The sequence below is a fragment of the Podarcis pityusensis genome (assembly GCF_964106645.2).
Source record: "Podarcis pityusensis genome assembly, chromosome: 1".
In the NCBI taxonomy this organism is placed as follows: domain Eukaryota; kingdom Metazoa; phylum Chordata; class Lepidosauria; order Squamata; family Lacertidae; genus Podarcis; species Podarcis pityusensis.
The window spans coordinates 94,787,693-94,807,370 of record NC_138028.1 but is presented as its reverse complement, the minus strand read 5'-3'; the positions used below and the strand labels follow the sequence as shown (position 1 = coordinate 94,807,370).

Below are 19,678 nucleotides of genomic sequence, written 5' to 3'. Positions count from 1 at the left end.
CTCCAGTTTCCCTCAGTCACAGATAAAGTAGGGCGCAGAGAGGGACTGGTTTTAATTGCAAAGAGGCAAACAGATAAAGGTCCCTCCTCCCTCCTGTGAGGCTGGCGGCCACATTCAACAGGTGTCATGATCTGACCACCTGTATTTGGGAGTAAAAAATGTTACATGGTTAAATTGCAACCAGCCCCAGGACCTCGTGGTGAAGGGCAAATTATAGCTATTCATTAAGTTAGTATAAGCCGCTTTGTGAAGGCTCAGCTTCAGGGGAGAATCTACTATGATGCTTCAGGGCCCGTAATCCTGAAGGAACCCCAGAAGCACTGCTTAAAAATGTGGGAAGTAGTAGACCCAATTTGAGTCACACAATTCAAAACTATTATTATTATTATTATTATTATTATTATTATTATTGGTAAAGGGACCCCTGACCACTAGGTCCAGTCGTGGCCGACTCTGGGGTTGCGGCGTTCATCTCGCTTTATTGGCAGAGGGAGCTGGCGCACAGCTTCTGGGTCATGTGGCCAGCATGACTAAGCCGCTTCTGGCGAACCAGAGCAGTGCACAGAAACACTGTTTACCTTCCCGCCGGAGCGGTACCTATTTATCTACTTGCACTTTGACGTGCTTTTGGACTGCTAGGTTGGCAGGAGCAGGGACTGAGCAACGGGAGTGCACTCTGTCACGGGGATTCCGCCGACCTTCTGACAATGCCACCCGTGTCCCTATTATTATTATTATTATTATTATTCTATTTCAACAATCCCAAAGTTTCAGAGTCACTAGCACAGATGTTGTAAAGGTATGGTGATCTGTTGTGGAACAACCCCACTGAAGAAGATAACAGTGGTTACCTAGACCTAGTTTCTGTCTAGGGGCCCCCATAACAGTTCAAGCTTCAGGGCCCCCAAAATGTGGGTCCACCACTGCCCAGCTTAACTAATTGACTGAGGAAAGTCTACTGATTTGATATCGTTTATTTTAAGACATACTCAGACCTGCTGAAACAAAGCAAGCCATGTTAGGGCAGTTGCTAGTCCACAGAAAATTACACAAAGGAAGCCTAATACTGCTGCACAAAATGAGGACGATGAATAGCAAAACCAGAGCCCCAGTTCTGCTCAAAAGTTGTTCATATAGATCAAGGATCTTTGAGGTGGTGGCAGCTGCTTGTAGCAAATGGCTGTGTCTTACAGCTTTGGTCTCACACTTCTGGGACAGAATTTGCCGACCAATTCAGTACCTCGCAATTGTGCAAATGTTTTTCTTCTTCTTTTCCCCCAACTTCTGCATTTTTTTACCCATCGGTAGATTTTCAGCACCACCTAGTTGCCAGATGTTATATTTTGCTGTTTTTCTGTGACTTTCCCGTATCCCTCTCTCTGGATCTCCACAAGATGGGGAGTGTGTTATGGCAGCTATCATTGCTAGGCAGTTCAGCTATGTGTCAAAAGCTGCTTTTCCCTTTCCCCTGGGCTGCTGGGAAAGACTGAGCCTGGAGGCCATTTCAGACAGTGCCTACATGGTGGTTATACCTGAGAAGGGAAAAACAGAAAACACAGATCACCTGGATCATATCTGGGAAAGAAATTGGGAGCAATGAGTACTCATGGAGATGCATTTCCCAGCAGCATGGAACTGAGCTGGGCAAAAGACCATTGAGATTTGATCCAGGAAACAGATCCTTGGGCTGGTTTTGGCTGCACCTTTGATTATTCTTAAGCAGGTAAAATTCATTAGACAGATATTGATGTAAAAAGGTCCCTGCCAAAGGACACTTACAATCTAAATTTTGACAGAGCAGGAAACAAAGGAAGAAAGTGAGGAATGTAAATGGTATGTTAGCTACCAAACAATAGGAGCAAATGCAAATACCTGCACTTCAGTTTAATAGTAGTAGTAGTAGTAGTACTATTTTTACCCAGCTTATCTGTCTAGGCTGCCCCAGTCACTCTGGGGGGCTTCCAACAGATAATAAAAATAATAAAACACCAAACATTAAAAAACTTCCCTATACAGGTCTGCCTTCAGTTGTCTTCTAAAAGTTGTATAGTTATTTTTCTCCTTCACATGTGATGGGAGAGCGTTCCACAGGGCAGGTGCCACTACTGAGAAGGCCCTCTGCCTGGTTGCCTGTAACTTCACTTCTCGCAGTGAGAGAACCACCAGAAGGCCCTCGGAGGAGGACATCAATGTCCGGGCTGAATGATGGGGGTGGAGACGCTGCTGAGAAGATAAGTCCACTTTACATAACCAAAGAGTCCTGGGCATACTACTTTAAATGCCTGTCAACACATCTCCCATGATCACATTTATAACAGTCAGTTGTAAACCAGTTTGTGGTGGATTGCTCCATCCACCACTGATAAGACCACTTCACTGGACAAAAACTGCTGGCATTAAGTCCTGTTCATAGCTCACACTTCCCTAATAAGAGCTATCTCACATTGTGGTGTGTAACATATTCAACCCCGTGATCTGAAGGTTCGCACGCTCAATGATGGCTCACAGAAGAGCTGACACATCCAATTAATGTAATGTCCTCTTTGAAGCACCATGTTTTTGGCATGAAAGATCCTCCCGCCGGACTATTTATACCTTAGAAGGCACACAAGTTGCACAACGCGTCTGAGGATTTGCTTTATTTATTTATTACCACCCCCCACCTCAGTAATTCATATTGTCTTTTGTGTGGTGGTGCTAATTATTTTGAAAGCATCCCAAGGACTGTCACTCCACTTTTGTTGACAGCGAATGTGGAAAATTAATTTGAACGGAGCAGCCGAAGATAACAACTTCATCTCCAAATTACCGCTGACGGATTCTGTATTGCCAGATCTAGCAAGTTCACTTCCTTGTCATGTCGCTGAAGAACGTAACACTTTATGGTGAGAGTCGGGCGCAAACCTCTTTCTGAGGACCGTTAGCTGAGCATTCTGAACACTCCTCTTGCAAGCCACTCACAGAAGTCTATGTTGGCAATTCCATAGGCAGGAGTGACCAATGGGGAGGAGCAATGCTGAGCACCTGGCCTCCCAACTCCAGTGCCATTGCAGTTTGGGGACAAGCAGGAATGGGGGCAAGGCAGCAGGGGGGTAGGCACTGTGCCGATCTCTGGCAGAGCAAATCCAGAACTCCTTTCACTCCTTTTGTTTTGTCAATTTTTTTATCAGCAAATTTAACAAGAAGCAAAAGGGGGGGAGGGGAGACTAAATAAAAATCAAAGGAAAAAGAGAGGGAGAGAAGAGCAGGGGAAATGATACATTATATTATTGCTAATAATAATAAACCACAATCAGTTCATATTACAGATACAGTGGCTATCAGTACAGAAAACCTCAAAATAAACATCAGTTAAGACCAGCCCTCCGGATATCCAAATTAAACATCAGTTAAGACCAGCCCTCCAGATATCCAAATAGGTATCTACACTAAATTGATGTGTATATGTAATATATTCAAACGTCGCTAGGACAGACCACTGTGTAACAGACATTGGGTATTTATTCTTCCAGGCTGAAAGTATAACTCTTTCAAGCTGCCTGTTCTCCTATGAGTTTTATTGATATCTAACTGCTACCAGAGTATTTCTATCAATCACACTAAAGATACAATTTGTGTTCCATTATATTATGAACGGTGCCCATTTTTCAGCCATTTGCTGGTGTAAATCTATGCCTGTAATGAATTTCGTTACATTCGGCCACATTCACAACACACATTTAAAGCACTATGGTACCACTTTAAACATTCATGGCTCCCCCGAACCATTTTGGGAGTTGTAGTTTCTTAAGGGTGCTGAGAGTCATTAAGAGACCCCTGTTCCCCTTCCAGAGCTACAATTCCCAGAATTCCCTGTGAAGAGGGATTGTTATAGCATTCGGGGAACTGGGAATATGATTCGCCTACCAACTTTCAGCATCCTTAAGAAACTACAGCTCCCAGAATTTGGGAAAAGCCGTGACTGTTTAAAGTGGCATCATAGTGCTTTAAATGCATGATGTGAATGTGGCCTTATTCTTGTTGGCCCCATATAATACTTTAAATATAATATTTCAAAGAGCCTAAGAAGAGTTATGCTGGATGATACCAAAGACCTATCAAATTCTGCATCTGATTTCCCACAGAGACCGACCAGATGCCTCAGGGAAATCCCAACAGTTCCCTCTTCCCAGTGCTATTTTCCAGCAGGAGAATTTTTTGAATTGGTGTGTTTATTTCCTCCCTTCTTCATTTGTGAAGCTATTCTGAAAAAGGTTGTTTTTAATAATAAATGTGATGATGATGATGATGATAATAATAATAATAATAATAATAATAATAATATCTAGATCCTTGACATTCACTCCTTCCATCCCATCTCTCCACTAGACCCCTCCGCCCGCAGAAACGCTGCTTGATAAAAAAATTACTTCTTAGGCCTCGACAACAGTCAGAACACATTATTGTTCCACGTGAGCCACAGCAGCGACGGCAAAGGCCCGCTTTATTCCCTACAGACTGGCCTGCTCCTGCCGCTGCCATCCGTCGCCATCAAGCCAGCAGTAACTCCAGCCGGCATTTTAAACACTGCCAGCGGGAGCGGTTTTGTTCCCTCCGCCTCTTGTCTCCATGGGCAAGGACAACATGCTACCAGTACGGACGCTACTACCGCTGTCAATTCAGTTGATTGGAGTGTCAGACTAAACGCCCGTTTGCCGCCAGAGCTTGCCTGATTATAGAAATAAAGGATGATGCTGTGTCTCCTTTAAGGGGGAAGGAAAGTATATAGGAAGCTGCCCGAGTCAGACCGTTAGTCCATCAAGCACTGCATTGTCGGCACTGACTGGCAGGGCCTCTCCCCCAATAAGAACATAAGAAGAGCCCTTTTCATAGTCTCATTGCTGAGCTGCAATGGCAAGAGCTCAGCAGAGTGGGAAGCCAGCCAACCAGAAGAGTCTCTGAGATGTGCTTGCCTGGGGGCAAAGCCAGCATCTGAAGTCAGGTCCAGTCCTAGTGCTGGTTTTGACCTATAAAGCCTCAAATGGCTCAGGACCGCAATACCTCAAGGACTGCCTCTTTCCATATGAACCTACCTGGACCCTGGGGTCATCTTCTGAGGCCCTCCTCCTCCTCCTCGAGAGGTCCGGAGGGTGGCAACCCAAGAACAGGCCTCTCTGCAGTGGAACGCTCTCCCCTAGGAAGTTTGCCTGGCACCTTCATTACACACCTTTAGGTGCCAAGCAAAAAACGTTCCTATTTAACCAGGCCTTTGGTTGTTCTGACTGACATCCTATACCCTTTTAAAATGTGACTCTTTTCTGGGGAGTGTTATTGGGTTGTTGTTTTTCTTCTGATTATATATGTTGTGATCTTTTCTGTGAACCGCCCTGAGACATCCGGTATAGGGTGGTATATAAACTCAATCAATCAATCAATCAATCAATCAATCAATCAATAATAATAGGGTCAGGCAAACTGCAATCCATGTAGTCAGGCAATCCAGGGGTCAGGGAATCCACTGATCATGGGATCAGTGGTCAAGAGAAGCAGGAAGCAGCAAGGTAGGGCCAGGAACTATAAGCGTTTCCAGCATCTGACTGCTGCTGGAAGCTCTGCTTAAGAAGGCTGAAGCCAGCTGGTTCTCATCAGCACCTTCTCCTCTGTGTCCTCGAAGGCTGGTCAGCTGCAGTTGGAGTCATTTCACCTTCTCCCCTTCAGGCTGCTGTTCAGCAGGCAAAGCTGACTCCTAGCCCACGACAGCCCTGCTGGATCAAGCCCCATCTAGCCCTGCATCCTGTTCTCACAGTGGCCAACCAGATGCGTTTTGGAAACCCAAAAATACTCTCCCCTTCTGTGGTTTCTAGCAACTACCGTAATATTTGCTACCTCCAACTCTGGTTTTCCTCCCTCAGGGTTTTAGGCAGGGACCATCCCCAGTCATAATGGGATGCTAAGGATTGAACCTGAGCCTTCCTGTGGAGCAGATGTTTTACCACTCAGCCACAGCCCTCCCCCAGAAGTAGCAGATGGGGCTGACTTAAAACTGTTTAGCAGGAGTTCAGATAAGGGGAGAAGGGTCAGCACTTGAATGATAAGATGGTGGGTAGGAGCAGCTGCCCCTCCTCACCTTTTATAGCGACTCTTTTTAAAAGGTTACAGGGTGGGAGTATAATTTGGCTAAAATTGAGGGGAGTCGGAGTAAAGCTTATGGATTTCATTAATCACACACACCATTTCCCTCACAATTTGAGCACTTGTCATATCCACAGAGCACCGTAATTTGGCAAATATCAAGACAGAAGCTTTATTCCAGTTAAATATTTTGTATATGGCAGGTCAAAACCTTTCATCCTTCATGCAGATAGGTTGTGAGGCTACACAGATGGGACATATGTCCTTCATGCCGACAAAGTAGTGGGCGGGGCTTTTTAGTAAAGAGAACTACTGTCCTTAACAGGGCCGTCTTTAGCAGGTGCGGCGCCAGGGTGCAAATATCCGCCCAGCGCCCCCAAATTACCACGGATAGTGTTGGGGTGGCCATTGCTGTGCACTGCTAGCCATCAGGGGAGGAGCAACTCTCCCCCATGCCGCTTCAGGAGAGCGATCCCTGCAGAGGCTTGGGAGTGAAGTTGTGCCCCTCCCAAACCTCCTTGGGAGGAGAGCGATCCCCGCAGAGGCTTGGGAGGAAGCTGCACACCTGCCAGCTTATGGTTGGTGGAGCGCAGCTGGCGGGCATGCAGGGAAAGGGGAGGCCACTGGCAAAGCCGCACAGCTCCCCTACTTGCTGGGGTGCCCCTGAAAGGCTGCCGCCCTGGCGCGATGCACCACTAAGCCCTATGGGAAAGACGGCTCTAGTCCTTAAGGACGCAGGGCCTTCGAGAAGGAATTGAAAGAAGCCTTTCACAAAATGGTAGAGAAAGGATGGGTTCCTAGCTCATAGTCAGTGAAAACACAGACACTGGTGGCTATGGCATTTGGTTGAGATAATGAACTGGAAATGACTACTGTCACAATTCATCTTCCAACAGCAACCTATGAGACTTAGAAACAGATTTGTCCCCTTGCTTACAAAAGGGAAGGATCAAAGAATCCTGTTTTCCCAGTGGCACAATATTGAGTTTGATTGCTAAAAGGGCGGGGGGGAAGCATTACCTCCACAACAGAAGTACTTTTTTGAGGGCAGGCATCATATAGGAACATACATAGGAAGCTGCCTTATACTGAGTCAGACTGTTGAGACCAGCAGCAACTTTCTAAGGTTTCAAGCAGGTCTTTCTAAGATCTTTCCCTGCCCTGCCTGGAGATTGAACCTGCAAGATTCAGTGCAACATATGTACTCTGAGTTATGTCCCTTCACTAGGACAACACTTGCCATTTTTATAGCTCTTTCTTTCTTTCTTTCTTTCTTTCTTTCTTTCTTTCTTTCTCTCTCTCTCTCTCTCTCTCTCTCTCTCTCTCTCAAACATTCGTATTCATTTTTTTTAACAAACAATACAAGTAAAGCCCAGAGGTTGATGTGCACAGCAAATCACAGAGGAGAACAACATGCAGATGCCACAGAGAAAGATGGCGTCCATCATTATAGTTCAGTTCACATGTAGATAGCCCCTCCCTTTGATAGGTCTCTTTGGAGAGTGGAAAGACCTTTGTATGTATGTTATCTCAGTAATCCTAATAACCACCCTGTAAGGTAGACCAGTATCATCACAGCTTGTCTAAGGCTACAATAAGTCCATGGTTAGGGTAAGATTTGAATTTGGGGCCTCACAACTCAAACAGGAATTTGTCCCATAAGCAAATTAAACCACCTCTAAACTGAATCCTGGCATTTTGAATCTCGGGCATATATAAAAGAGAGTGGTGCCTGCAACATTTATTGTGCGAAAGACAGAGAAGGAGGATGTGGAAACACCCTTGAATTGGTAAAAAAGATGTACCAGTGGTGTGACTAAGGTGTATCCCTATGTTCCTATGTAAGCAAGAGCAAAGTGTTGAAAATGGCTGGTGATAAATGAGAGCCTCCTTCTAATCTGAGGAGCTGGTATAGAGAAGAATTTAATGACGTTACAACAACCTTCCTCGTGGGCTCATAAGGTTCCTTCCCTCCAACCCACTCCTTTAAGATCAGAAATGAGAAACGTCTCATCAGAACTTTCTCAAGTTGTTACTTTTCTCATCTCATCCAACGTCAGGCTGTATCACGCCACATCCGAGCATGTCATGTCAGATTTTTAGCAGCCGCAGTATCCTGGATGCTTAGAATGTCAGTAGATGTGGCAGGCATCGTCAAAGAGCCAGCAGAAACAGAAAACAAAACTCAACCCCACAAGCAGGTATGAGGCATGTCTGTCCCTTCATCAGGATGCATGAAAGGCACTACAAAACTCTGCCTCAGTACTGAGCAGACCAGCAGCAGCAGCACAGGAGCAGAAGAGCTCTGATTAATATTTATAGGGAATGCATTCTACATGGATAAAGTGCAAATCAACATGACCCATGGGGAAGATGATTAGAAATAATTATTATGCCCAAGGTGGAGCATCCATTGTCTTGGGAATTCTGCCTCGTCAAAAGCCGAAATCTGCAAAAAGAAATTCCAAATTCTCTGAACAGAACATTTCCCCCCTCGGTGACTCTCATCCTAGAATGAAATGTGGCACTTCCCTCTGAGAGATCACTGGGATTCCTGTCATTTCCAGTTTTCATATTTAAAATGGTCAGGTTTCTAGACCTCATGGATGCAGAGAAAAATCCACACACACACCCAACACACCATTTCCCTGCTTTTGCTCCATTTGCTTTACTATGCAACTGGAACAAAATATCTATTACTACAATTCAAAGACTGAAGTTTGAACCTACCATTTATTTTAGCCACCTAATAGATGGGATCGGTCATTTGATTTCATAAATTCCAGCTAACTTGTTTAATCCCTCTCCCTCTCCCAGCCATGAACTGACTAAAATTCCCACCTATCACCCTGATAGTCATTCTGAGTTCTGTTCAACTCACTTCCACCCACTTAACATTCCATGCACCAGAGAGCTGCCTCTCCTATCTCACCCTAGTACAAACCCTTCAACGTGGTTTATTCCAGCAAAAAGGATAGATAGGATGGGCCAGTGTTCTTCAGCCTTGGATCCCCAGATGTTGTTGGACCACGACTCTCATCATTCCCAGTCACTTTAGCCAATGCCCAGGAATAATGGGAGGTATAATCTGGCAACATCTGGGTACCCAAGGTTGAGGAACACTGGGACAGAAGGTTCTGCCAGCTCTGTTATTATACCATTGCATGGTTTTGTGATTCAAAAGAGGCTATATCTCCATGGGGCTCTTATCTTGCTTAAACTCGTTGTTGGACCACAGCTCCCAGCTTACAGCAGCTGAACTCCAGAGCCAATGCTTTACCAATGCTCCCAGAAGCAGCGACAAGGGCATTTTAGTAATTTAGGAGATGTGACATGCTTTTGGTCTCCTTTGCCCCCCTTTTTAGCTACCAGCACATATGTTTGTTTGTTTGCTCTGCTAGTCAGGTTATCACACATACTATATATGCATCTCTGAATCATTTCAAACTTCCTGATAAAATTTAATTGTGGTTCAGTTCCACAGCAGCCTGCCTCTACCACCACAAGGGTGTTTTTAAAAGAAGAAGAAGAAGAAGAAGAAGAAGAAGAAGAAGAAGAAGAAGAAGAAGAAGAAGAAGAAGAAGAAATATCTCAAAATGTTACCACCATTTTACGAACATTTAATGAGATCTCAAAGTTCACTCACTGTCCTGTAGCAGAAAAGGCTTAACAGAGCAACTCTCGAATTCTTGTGTCTTCTCCCCCACCCCAGGATTAACTTGGCAGGATATTGGAAGAAAATCATTTCCGGCCACCAGATCGCTCGGCTCCAAAGAGCCAACTCATTCAGCAGGGGACCATATTATACAATCAATATCAAATAGTGGCATTTAAGTTAGAGAATTAATGTTATAATAATGACGTATTGTTTGTTTTAGTCATAAAATGTTATCCTTTTGCAAAAACGACTGTGATAAATTAAACCATGAATTTCTCTACGTGGCAGCAGCATCCAGTGTAACCCAGTTTGGAATTATTTATCTTGTGTCTTCTTGGAGCAATGCATGGACCAGAATAATAATATTCAGGATTAAAGCTTCCTGCCAGAGTTACTTGGGGAATTTGTCCACCACTTTTCTGCACTATTTATCTAATGCTGTCTCTTGCTCACTATAATTCTGCAAGCAATGGATTCACAAATTGAATCAGAGGGAGAGGGACCCAAACATTTCAAAGAAAGGAATCTGACTGGCAACAGGAAGAAAACAATAGCTTCGTATTTAAATTAATGTGGATACACAATGAAGTTGTACAACGTTGCAAAGGAACTGTGGCTATTACTCCTGGAAAAACTTGAAAGGCATAAAAATTGCTAATGCAATTGAGTCTGATTTCACTTCCCAATGATCTCATTTCAGGCAGAGTCGTTCGACCCACTGCAGTTCTGCTCTGAAGAATTTCTGGGGAACATCAAGCTTGAGGGAACTAGTAATGGCAAAAGCCCCATTATCACGTAGTGAGATGTCTCTTTTCAATATGGCTCTGCTAGGGACCTCTATTCCTGCCTATAAGACACCCACCAATCTAAGAACAGTTTGACTCACTGTTAGATACGACTGGTTCCCCACTTCTGGTCTATGACCTCTCCACCTACCATATTGCTAATTCCTCGTAAGTGGACCAGGGGCAATGCCAGTGTCAGTACTCACCCATTTGAATAAGTCTATGCAGTACACAGTCTCAGCCTTGTCAATCAGACTCCTTTTTAGCTCCAATCTATTATTATTATTATTATTATTATTATTATTATTATTATCATTATTACCCCACCCTCTCCAGCCAAAACCAGGCCCAGAGTGGCTAACATAAAATGTATAACACATTAACATAAAATCAGACAATCAATTAAAATACATCCTAAAATCAGATCAGGATCAGAATAAAATCCAGTCAGATGGCAACCCGCAGATTAGGTGACCTTAGGGTAGGTGACCTTAAATGCTCACCAGGCCCAACTGTTTGTGCTACATTTATATGGGCCTGTGAGAAAAATTGGGAGGCCACTTTCATGCAAGTTCTTATGAAAGGGGAGGGGGAGTCAGACTGAACCCTGACCAAAGGTCTGGCAGAACAGCTCCATCTTGCAGGCCCTGCAGAAAGATGTCAAATCCTGCAGGGCCCTGGTCTCTTGTGACAGAGCGTTCCACCAGGCCAGAGCCACGGCTGAAAAGGCCTTGGCCCTGGTTGAGGCCAGTCTAATCTCCTTGAGGCTTGGGACCTCTAAAATGTTATTATTTGCAGACTGTAAGGTCCTCCATGGGGCATACCAGGAGAGGCGGTCCCTTAGGTATGTGGGCCCTATTAACTATTGACTTTGCTTCCAAATTACCATGGGCATTGATGCAAACTCTAATTTGCCGACTGGCTGAGCTCAGCCACCGACCTTACCATATGCTTTCCATGGCTAAGAGATCGCAACGTTGGCTAAAGAAATTACACTGAGTTCCGTCAGTCCTTTTGACATATCCTTGTGATTCCATCTGGCCAAACTTCATTTGCAGAAGACCTGGTCCTAAGACACATTGGCTCCCACAGCTGTCAATGGTTCCCATTAGTCTGTCTACCATCTCAATATCTTTCATGGCGGTGGAGGGGGGATGTATCACCTTGATCTTTGTGACAAACGAGTGAAGAAACTGCCAGGTCTCCCATGCTGCGTGAACTAAATCCAACTTTTCATAGGTAAAAACAAAGGCACCCCTGTGTACTGCGGCATTTCTACTCTTTTGCCAAGATTCAATGCCTGTCTCCGCTCCCCATCACACAATATGAGATGCTCTTCTCTATCTGCCGCATTCATTTATTTTGCAGTGGCCTGTCCTGCAGTGGCTTTTGAAGCAGGGTGTATTTGGGAGGCAGCTGTCTTATACCAGGTCAGGCTATTTATCTATCTAATTCTAGCCATTTGTTGTGTATTCCGACTGGCAACAGCTCTCTGGTGACTCAGGCAGAGGTCTTGCACATCGGCTGCAGATGCCTAGGATGGAATCAGGGACATTCTGGAAGCAAAATGTCTGCTTTGCCACTGAGCTCTGGTCTCTCACACGCTAATAAGTAGCGTTTATTATTACAACTACTATTGTTAAAAGCCTGAGAATGCTACACTGTTGAGTGGGTTTGGATAGTATTCATAAAGTAGTTGCAAGTCAAACACATTCGACGTCTGTTTTACAGATAGGCAGTTCTGTGGGGTATTTTGTGGGTGTTTATGTATAAATTTGCATGCCTACGCAGACGATGCACCCAACCCAAGATTTTATGTCTAGAGCTCAGCAGAATTGGCTGAAAACCTCATTAGTGTTCTCCATGCACAAAATATCAGTTTTAAAAGGCATATTTAAGACTTCTCCACATATAAAATGTGGGCAGAGAGACAATCGCGGCATATGCAACTAAATGGCAGGTTTCCATACCATTTCAAACAATCCTTTCTACAGCCATGTTGTTGGCCAACACTTTCACATTCCTTTTGCAGTTAAATAGACAGAACAGGGCACATGGCATCTGTTTGCAAAGCTAAAGATAACACAGGGGAAATGGGCCCATTTTTACCTGTAATGCACTGCCATTGTGAAAGACCATCAGGTCAAAATGCAGACAGCACATGTGTATTCGAGTATTTTTCCATAGGTCTTTCTGTGGCTCACAAACTCCATTGTGACCCAGCCAAAGTATTATGCTGGGGATTTCATCTGCATTAAATTGCAAGTGACAAGTGTGCATTTTATTATTCTTTTGCAAGCCCATTTGTGATTTGTAAGTCTAAATACAACCTAGGGGAAGCTACAGGCAATAATTTTGCAACACTGGACCCGTTTAATTTTTTTATTAATTAAATTCGTATACCGCCCTTCATCCGTGGATCTCAGGGAGGTTCACAACAACATAAAATACAAGATAAAAAATGCAAAATACATAATAAAAACAAGAATAAGCACAAACCAATAACCCTTGAGGGAGGGGGGAGGCAGGGAGATTTATGGACATTGTCAGGCTAAGCCTTGGTATGCTGACCCTCTTAGGGCAGAACAGTGACTGGCACCCCATGTGGCACATTTTGAACATTTCCAAGTGGCAGCCACACACTTCTCTGTATGTTCAGGGGTAGAGCATCTGATTTCTGCCCCTTTGCTCCCATTTCTTCCCCTCTTCCTCTTCAGGTGGTTGTGCAGCTGAGGGAGGGGTCAGCAGGCACAGCATGGCCTAGTAGAAAATCCACACTCTCGACCACCTCAAGTGAGCCAGGCTGTTTTGAAAGGAGTGGGAGAGGACAGTGTGAGGGAATAAAGTGCCTAAGGTGAGTCAGTATGGTGTAGTGGTTCAGAGCGGTAGTCTCGTAATCTGGTGAACCGGGTTCGCTTCCCCGCTCCTCCACATGCAGCTGCTGGGTGACCTTGGGCCAGTCACACTTCTCTGCAGTCTCTCAGCCTCACTCACCTCACAGAGTGTTTGTTGTGGGGGAGGAAGGGAAAGGAGATTGTGAGCCACTTTGAGACCTACCTTAGGGTAGTGATAAAGCGGGATATCAAATGCAAACTCTTCTCTGGAGGCAGGTAGGGCTCAGGTGGGTGCCACCCTTGGGGTTTCTGGTTTATTTGCTCATGCAGGACCCGCTATTCAAACGCTCCTTACGTGAAAACCAAACAGGAGGAACTAGTACCCAAACCTCGCTGTGCACATGATGCCGATTCAGATATCAGCCAGACCTGTGTGTAGCACCGTAAACAAAGGAGGTTCCTGCAGGGACCCTTCCTGTGATTTACCACTCTGGTTCTACCCTGTGCGAGTAGGAAATGAGTGAATATGGTGGAAAGGCATTCTATTATCTGCTTGTCTGTTGGCTAATACATTTTATACCACTTTTCCACAAAGCTCAAAGCAGTTTACTGACAACAACAACAGCAACAGTTATAATGGCTCCAAAAGTCCCCTTCCACCAGCAGAAGCCTATTATGGCTCTCAGAAGGACTCTTTTGAAGTATGTTGTATGAAAACAGTATCCCCAAGTCCAGATGTGTTTCTCCATTTATGCAGATGTTCATGTACAGCACAGATAAGAAACTTTGGCCCTTCGGGTGCTGCTGAACTATAACACCTATATAGTGCTTTCCCTGGGGGTACTCAAGGGTACGCAGTACCGGTTCCTCTTTTTTGTTGTTGTTAAAAGGTGTGGCGCTTTCTGTAACAACCTCATGGGTCTGATAGCAGTTGGAGTCACAAGTTTCCCATCCCTGGTGTGCAGCTTTGCACAAGCTCCTTTACATGACCTTTTGCAGCCCACACTGCAGATGGGCAGACTGGCCCCTGATGCCCTTGTGACACTGCACTGACAGGCACCTTCTGCTTGATTCTGATGCAAATGTTCACAGAACAACACTTAATGCATTGATGCCTTCTGCTGACGGTTGTTTGGATCTAAGTCAGCATAGTGGATCTCTGTGCCACTTTTCTGCAACTTTCAGGCAAACCCTCTTGTTGAAGGATGAAATAGTTTGACCATAGTTTTCAGGAGGTTTCAGACTTCTTATCCATGTAATGACTGCATGGAGGACATCGTATCTGTCCCGTCACACCCACAATTGCAGGTGATACTTCCCAATGTCAAATCCATGTATATTTTGTTCCTTTGCCACACTTCCAAAAATTGGTAAGAGAGAGCACAGCTGTGCGAAGAGCTTTGAGTCTTCAGTATAAGAGGTGCTCTGGCAAGTGATGTTAAGAAAGCCTTTTATTCTGGAATGCATTCTCAAAAACTGTTAGTACATTCTAGAAAGTACTAGAAATTTCTAGTTCTAGAAAGTACTCGAAACTGCTAGTACACTCACTTTAAAACTAAATGCATATGAAATGTATCTTTTTCATTTGATTTACAAGCTTGGAAATGCAAAACGCAAATCAAGCCTCCCTTGTGAAATTGGCTTAAGTAGTTCAGGGATTCTTCATTTAAACTTCTAAGTACCTTCATTGCTTTTTCTTTTTCACGGTTGTGCTCTAGAGCTTTACATAATTACACACACACACACACACACACACACACACACACACACAATCTTTATCTCCTTTTTCTTGCTGCCCAGGAACTCAATCTGAGAAATTAGTTATGAAGAGCAGCAAACTATTTGACTTGAAGGAGTGTGGGGTTTGCTTCTGTGGAAAACAGCTATCAGTGACCCCAAACTTGTTCTTCCTACATTATTGCATCCCTGCACCAATTACTGGCCACTTTATAGCCCATAAAAGAAAGTGAAACTTGCCATTCCCATTAGTCTGGTAATGGAAACAAGACAGCTTTTGGTTAGCGGTAGGTGGGGTAGGTAGTGTCCTAACTTTAAAAGTAAATTAGCTTAGACAGGCTATCAAGTTCTCTGCTTCGTCATCAGGAGTGACAAGGAAGGTAACACCTTGTATTTCTCCTGCTTCTTTTTTCCAGCACAGAGCCAAGATGGATCAAATGCTTCAAGGCCACCTGAAAGAGGAGCTATCTAGTCTGCAGCCATGGAAAAAGGAAGTCACTAGCCACTAAAAATGCAATCCTGGTATAATAGTATCCATGACTAATCAGAAGTAAGCCATGCTGAGGGCAAGGAGAATTACTGCCATGTAAAGGTGGTAGGGTGGCAGCCTAAAAGTATCTGGTTGTTTTCCTGAGCCATTTTGCACAGTGCTTTTCAGTCTCTCCCCACCCGATTTTCAATATTGGTTCAGAGGTTCAGAGATACTAATTTTCCCAGGACTGCACAAAGTATTAATAGCTGCGTGATACCTGCCATGCCAGGGCAAAGAGCAGCTTCAAGGGTGATTTCATTTTGGAAAATGGCAGAGGGGATCACTAACCTCCTCCCCACCCCAACACCATTGCCCTGATCCAAATTCACAAACAGAGAGCAAGTTGCTATTGACATTTTTAAAATGCAAAAAATCCTATCAGCACCGGCCCTAATATTAGGCAGAGGGTGGTGGTTGACTCAGGCAGCAGATGATGGGGGTTCAGGGACCAGCGGCGAGGTTCTGGAGGACAGTGGCGTAGCGTGGGTTGTCAGCACCCGGGGCAAGGCAAGTATTTTGCGCCCCCTAACCCGTGGATTTGCGCCCTCTAACCCTAACCCCCAGATGTTGCGCCCGGTGCGGCCGGCCCCCCCTGCACCCCCCACGCTACGCCACTGCTGGAGGACAGTGTTGCGTGTGCCACATGACCAGCCCTGCAGCCCCTAAACTAGCCTGTATGTGAAATGGAGAATGACTTATTGTCCTTTGCCTCCAGTATCTGGTTTAGACCTCTGGTGTTTACTGGAAGTTTCATTATGCCTCTGAAGACCAGTTGCTGGGAATCATCAGTGTGCAGAGTGCTCTTGTGCTCTACTGAATATCCCCCTTCTCCTTCTTTCCAAGTGACTCATGTATTTTGTTTCAGCACCCCAAGAACAGCCTCCCTTTCCTGGCCTCTGCAAACTATGGCTATAAGAAAGGGTAAGCAAAATGCTTCTGTTGTTCCCTTCTGATCAGGCACATCACATAAGTTTCCTAGGCCAGCATGACATTCCCAAACATGACCATGATTTTCTTTCACATGCAATTGTGTAAGCCTTTGCTTTGGTCCAGCTTCTGTATATATGTGGTCAATTCTACTCAAGTCTTAATTTAAAGCAGTCTGTTGCTCTTGTTGGATAAATGACCCAATCCATTGGTGTGTTCTGGCCAGTAGGACTCCTGCTTTCCCCACATGTGAAACATTCTTCATTTCCATGGAAAGAGTCCATTCCTGTGTGCTTTCATTGACATTAATGGGAACCTCATCATGTTCAAGAGAGCCATGTGCTAACCAGGCCCAATGTATTTAAGTGCTAGCATACCTTCCAACATTTCTCCGATGAAAATAGGAACATCCCATTCCATAATGATAATTTTACTATTTATACCCCACACATCTTACTGGGTTGCCCCAGCCACTCTGGGCAGCTTCCAACATATATAAAAGATTAAACATTTTTTTTAAAAAAAACTTCCCCATACAGGATTGCCTTTGGACATCTTGGGAGTGGAATAACTCCATACCCTCCAACATTTCTCCAATGAAAATAGGGACATCCTAAAGAAAAGTGGGACATTTCAGGATCAAATCAGAAACCGGGACGGCTTCTCTAAATCAGGGGCGTCCCTAGAAAATAGGGACACTTGGAGGGTCTGTGCTAAACATTTGGTGAACAGGCTGCTAGCTAACTAAAGAAAAGTTTAGCTTTCTCTTTCCTAACGTTAGAACTCATGGACACTCAATAAAGCTGAAAGTTGGAAAATTCAGGGCAGATAAAAGAACGTACTTCTTCATCACATAGTTAAACTGTGGGACTCATTCCCACAGGAGGCAGTGACGGCAAGGAACTTGACTTTGAAAGAGGATTAGATAAATTCACAAAGGACAAGGCAATCAAAGGCCTATTAGCCATGATGGCTATGCTCCACCTCTGCTGTCAGAAGCATTATGCCTCTGAAGACCAGTTGCTGGGAATCATCAGTGTGCAGAGTGCTCTTGTGCTCATGTCCAGCTTCGCAGGCTTCCTGCAGTCATCTGTTCAGCCATTGTGAGATAAGGATGCTGGACTAGATGAGCCATTGGCCCAAGGCAGCATGTTTGTTTTGTGTTCTCATGTACTTGAAGAGACACTGGAGCTAATGTACTATAAAAAGCTGAATATTGGATGTGCAAATTGTTTACAAATATATAGATATAGATACAGGTGTTTGCATGCTTTGGGAAATTTGCATTTCATTACTTTCAGAAGCAAACCATTCAGGATCAAAATGCAAATCAATCCATTGCCGGCGCCACCAGGAACACTGTATATAGGTTCTATAGGTACAAGATTCTACTGGTTTGTAGTTGTTGCCTGAGAATAAAGAGTTTTCTCTTATTACTATTATTAGAAAAGTAATGTAGCAATGTGACTCTCTCAACCTCAGAAGGTTTAACTGGGATTAGTGTGGCATTTTTACTATGCACAGCAGCATCTTGGGGGAGACATAACAGTGTGTGTTGTCAATATGCAATAAGAATGCTCTGCTTTGTCGGTTACGGTGGCTTTGGAATCAATGGGGTTTTTGCATATTAATTGCACACGAAAAGGGGCACAGCAATCTCTCGACTTGAAAGAGCACTAACACTCTTCTAATGTTCACACACAAGCTGAGTCGGCCTCACACAGTCTGTCTAATGAGTTGTCTGCTAATCTCCTGTTTGATGCGCACATTTCCAAGAGCTCGGCAGCATCACAGTAGAGTGGACCCCTATGCGGTGGGAGGGGGGACTCTTTGTCCATTGGGGAGCTGCATTCTATAAAGCATTAATAGCACCCATGGTCAATTGTTGCCAGGCTTTGTCCCGTGTAAGTACCTTTCCACAGTAACATGCATGTACCATACAGTATAAAGCAGAACTTTTCAACTGGGGCCAGCCGGGGGAATGTCAACAGAGCATAGTGTACCAAAGAAATCACATTGTAGCATCTGGTGACTCACTGAGGGTTCTCTACTGGGAACCTCAGCCATCATGACTGGTCCAGCCCAATGGAGCTTTGTAGGAGTTATGTATTCAGTGGTCTGTGTTTGCCTGAGCTTGAGTCTGGACTAAGGATTCTGAGCTCCTGTGTTCTGATTCGATACATGATATCCAATCACGGAACATTTCAGGATTTGGACCTCTGCCGTTGGCCCTTGAACTCTGAGTCATGATTCGCAGCTTGGAAGTTTAGACAGCCAATCACGTTGGAAGTGGCAGTGGCCCAAGCTTTCAGGAATATATATAAGCAGTTGCTTTGCCCCTGATTCCCACTTATGTAGTTCAATAAAGGTTCTTGCTGTTATCACTGTGTCTTGCCTCGTGGGAACCCACCTACACTTCAGTAGGCTTTTGACTAGATTGCCAGTCCCTCCCTGAGAGAGGGTAGACTTCCTTGGGCTATGGAGGAGGTGCTGGTATCTCTTAAACAGTGGTTTCCTACTTTTCCTCCACATGGACCACTTGAAAATTGCTGAAGGTCTTGTCAGAGCACTTAATGATTTTTCTGCCTGCTCTGCAGCAATCGTAATGTGCTAGATGCTGCATTTTAGCTTTATTTTTTATTGTCTTTTGTTGCTTCTTTTATTACTTATATATTGTGATTTTGGGTAAAGGTAAAGGTAAAGGTAAAGGGACCCCTGACCATTAGGTTCAGTCGTGACCGACTCTGGGGTTGCGGCGCTCATCTCACTTTATTGGCGAGGGAGCTGGCGTACAGCTTCCAGATCATGTGGCCAGCATGACTAAGCCACTTCTGGCGAACCAGAGAAGCACGGAAACATCATTTACCTTCCCGCCAGAGCGATACCTATTTATCTACTTGCACTTTGATGTGCTTTCGAACTGCTAGGTTGGCAGGAGCAGGGACCAAGCAACGGGAGCTCACCCCGTCGTGGGGATTCGAACCGCCGACCTTCTGATCAGCAAGTCCTAGGCTCGTAGAATCCAAGTTGTAACACAACAAAATACAATATGAGAAATAAAATAAGCTATTAAAAATCAATATGCATATTTAAT

General features: G+C 44.6%; 1 long non-coding RNA gene across 1 annotated transcript; it reads right to left on the bottom strand.

Annotated features, from left to right (window-relative positions):
* Window positions 1-959: 959 nt before the first annotated feature.
* LOC308480018 lies at window positions 960-2,919 on the bottom strand. Its single transcript, XR_013987919.1, has 2 exons — window positions 2,810-2,919; window positions 960-1,532 (listed from the first exon to the last, which is right to left on the bottom strand). It is a non-coding gene; the product is annotated as an uncharacterized lncRNA (long non-coding RNA).
* Between the last annotated feature and the right edge of the window lie 16,759 nt (window positions 2,920-19,678).